Source organism: Elephantulus edwardii, unplaced genomic scaffold, assembly GCF_000299155.1.
Source record: "Elephantulus edwardii isolate Elephantulus edwardi_28Jun2011 unplaced genomic scaffold, EleEdw1.0 scaffold00119, whole genome shotgun sequence".
Classification (NCBI taxonomy): Eukaryota; Metazoa; Chordata; class Mammalia; order Macroscelidea; family Macroscelididae; genus Elephantulus; species Elephantulus edwardii.
In genome coordinates, this window is record NW_006399869.1 from 3938318 (window position 1) to 3942223 (window position 3906).

Sequence of the window (3906 nt, forward strand, 5' to 3'; positions counted from 1 at the left end):
CTCTGAAAGCTGATATTTAAGTTACTTTAGAATACACTTCTATAGAAAAGTGTGTAACTTTAATTTCTATGTATCTTGAATGCAATTAAGTCTTGTTCAAATGGAGGCAATTGTCCTATTTTAATTGTATAATCCCCACAAGAATATTTCTTCCCTGGACCTATTTTTAATAATTCAGACTTCCAGTGTGAATTGGGATACTGGATAGAAGATCATGAGACTTAGTTTCTATTTCTGATACTGTAACTAATTTGTTATTCTTTTGGGACAAAAACCTAGAATGGTTTCTAGGGCAGAATATCTGCAAAATTGCTTTTATTAAGACAAACATGGATTTAAAGATTAAAACTTAGTAGAGGAGATGCATTGTTGGAAGTATCTGACTAGATGGCATAAAACATTTAAAAATGCATCTGTCTGAGATAGGTGTGACTAGTATTAACTACTAATTTTTTGTTGTCTTCAGAAGAAACAGGCAGATTTTTTGGCTTCTGTTTAGGATAGTTTAGAAAAACAATGTGCAAAAGATCATAGTTTTCTTTTCTTTATTTTTTAATGAGACATCAATTATAAAGATTGAGCTCCTTAGGGAACAGTGTGAAAAGCTCACGCTTGACCAACTCTGTTCTGGCAGGGTTGTCTGATGATGTTTAATTTTTTTCTGTTAAAAGCAGTGAGATCTTAAAAAATGTAAAAAAAAAATTAGTGAGATCTGAATTTAAGAATGGAGACTCTGTACGTAATTTACCTCCCCAGTGTTCTTTTGCACTTAAAAAAAATAAAAATAGGCTTCCTGTGCTTCTTTTTCTTGCTTATCCGTTGAGTTAAATCTTAAGCTTCAGGATGAGACTCTTTTGTGTACAGGAAACAAAGTCAGTATTTCATAAATCAGACATGCTGATATTTTCTGTAAATATTGGTTGCATTTAGATAAAACAATCACTAACTTACTAAAAGAAGAAGACTACATTTACAGCTTCCTAAACCCAAAGTGCTTACCTAGCCTATATAATTCATATTATGTTTTATTTGTAACTGCTTGGAAAACATTTTTCTTCCTAAACCAAGATATAAAAAAGTCTATTGGAAACAACACTGTGGGAATTTCAAAAGTTCATTTTAAGAGGAGAGCAGGGACATAGTGCTTTTTTGTCTGTCCTCAACATTTTCCAGTTACTTATCAAACTCTCTGGGAAACTGAAGTAGCCAAGTTTTACAACGTCAGAGATGAAAAGATTTCCAGATTAGTTTTCCATTAGTCTCCAAAGGGCACCTAAAGGATTTATTATTAGTAGTATGTTTATTATTAGACAGCCATCTAAAGTTTAGGACTTTATACTTTAAGAATCCCAAAATCAAATAAAAAAATCTTTTTATCTGAGAAGTTAAAATACTATTATTAACTCCACTTAGTATAAACAGAAGAAATCTAAAGAAAAAAAGAAAAAAAAAAGACAATCCGGTGTCTTAGTTCATACGGAGTTCCCCTTCTAACCCAAAGGTGGTGCCTTTCTGTTAATTAGACTTCATCAGTGGCTCTACAGAAGAAAGATAGGAACTCTCCTCCTGTGTGATTTATAGCCTCTGAAAACCTGAGGCGATTCTGGCTTCATGGGAAAAAAAGAAAAAAAAATTTTATCAGAGACAATAAAATACTAACCCATCCCTACTTACTATAAATTGAAGTTTAAGATGACGAGATAAAAACCAGGATGCTTGTTGATGAAATGGAAAGAAGAGATTTAGTGAAGTAAAAGAACACTTATTTCTCATAAGCTTTCCTTAAACTGATTGTGAAGGGAATTGTAATTTCCCCTTCTCAGGGTGAGCTGTGAGTTTCCCTACCTCCATCTAAACCTTCACAGACTTGACTTTGAAATATTGGCATATAACTCAAAACTCAAACTCATTGCTTATGAGTTGGAATCCACTCATAGCTGACACTCTAGTGAGTTTTCTGAGGAAAACAGTGAGTTTCCTAAGGAAAACTCAGGGAAGGAAATTACTCATCTTTCTCCTTCTAGGCAGTGATGGATTCGAAATAGATGATTTCTACCAACTGTTGCAGTCACAAATGGATCGAACAGGTAACCTAGATGCTTTAATAATAATTGGTGACTGGAAGGCAAAAGTTGGGAATCAGGAAGAGGGATCAGTAGTTGGAAAGTATGGACTTGATAACAGAAATGAGGCTGGTGATAGAATGATAGAATGATGTACAATCAAAGACTTATCCATTGCAAATACCTTTTATAAGAAACATAAATGCAGGTTATGCACACATATTTCACCTGATGGTATGTACAGGAATCAGATTAATTACATCTGTGGAAGGAACCGTTGGAGAAGTTCAATATCAGCAGTGAAAACTAGGTCAGGTGCTAATCTTGGAACAGACCATAAATTGCTCATATTCAAGTTCAAATTTAAACAAAGAAGGTTAAATCATATCTTGGCAAAAAGCAGAGAGTACAAGAATGTCTATTTGTGTTTCATTGACTATACAAAAGCATTTGACTGTGTGGATCACAATAAATAGGGCTAACCTTGAGGAAAATAGGAATCTCAGAGCATTTCATCATGCTCATAGGAAACCTATACTTGGATCATGAAGCAGTCCTCAGAACAGAGCAGGGAAACATTGCATGGCTCAAAATCAGGAAAAGATGGTGTCAAGGAAGCATCCTGTCCCTATACTTTTTCAATCTGTATGGATAACAGATCATTCCATTCAGGAAGCAGGGCTTTATGAGGAGGAGTGTGGCATCAGGATTGGAGGAAGACTCATTAACAACCTTTGCTATGCAGACTCAACCTTGCTTTCTGAAACTGAGGAGGACCTGAAGCATTTGTTTCAAAGGTCAAGGACTGTAGTCTTCAATATAGATTGAAGCTCAACATCAAGAAGACAAAAATTCTCACCACTCGGCCAATAGGCAGCACCATGATAGATGGAGAAGAGTTTGAGGTGGTTAGCAATTACAGCTTGCCCAGATCCACAATCAACACTTATCACCAGCAGTCAGGAAATCAAAAGACCAATTGCATTGGGAAAATCTGCTGTCATGGACCTCTCCAGAGTGCTGAAGAGCAACGGTGGAGTCTAGATATAAAGTTGTGCCTAAACCAGGCCATGATCTTCTCAGTTATTTGTTATGCTTCAGAGAGTTAGACAATGACTAAGGATGACAGAAGAAGAAAAGAAGCCTTTGTGTTGTGGTGCCTCACTTACTTTGGGCATGAGGCCAGGAGAGATTGGGTTTTGGAGAAGGACATCATGCTCAGAAGGATGGACAGGCAGGGAAGGAGAGGGAGACCCAGGATAAGATGGATTGATAAAATAACTGGGACAATGGGGATTGGTGTGTCGGAGTTAGTGAGACTGGCTCAGGACAGGGAAGGGTGCAGAGTGGCTGTACATAGGGTCACTATACATCACAAGTGACTCAACGGCATAAAAAACAGTAACATAGTTTGACAGGAAGCAGGAGTTGCATACATTTCCTAAATAACATGCCTCTGAAAACTCTATGAACTTTGCTAAATGTTGATAGTTATACTGGGGTTTTAAGCCTTTTGTTCATAGGGTGTGTGTGTGTGTATTTGAATAAGTATACATTATTGGATTAGTTAAATATAAATTAAAAAATCAAATTATTAAATGTATTATCAGATAAGTTTGACTGTCTCAAGATATTATATTTTCCTTGATTAACCAAAAAAGTAATATTTTATATATTCATCTTCTCATCTAGATCAATAGTAAGAAACTATTTGTTATTTTATACCTGCTACTAGGGAGCTCTCCAGGGTACTGAAGAGCAATGGTGTCACTCTGGAGACTAAGGTGCATCTGATACAGGCTATGGTCTTTGCAATCACTTGTTATGCATCAGAGAGTTGGAC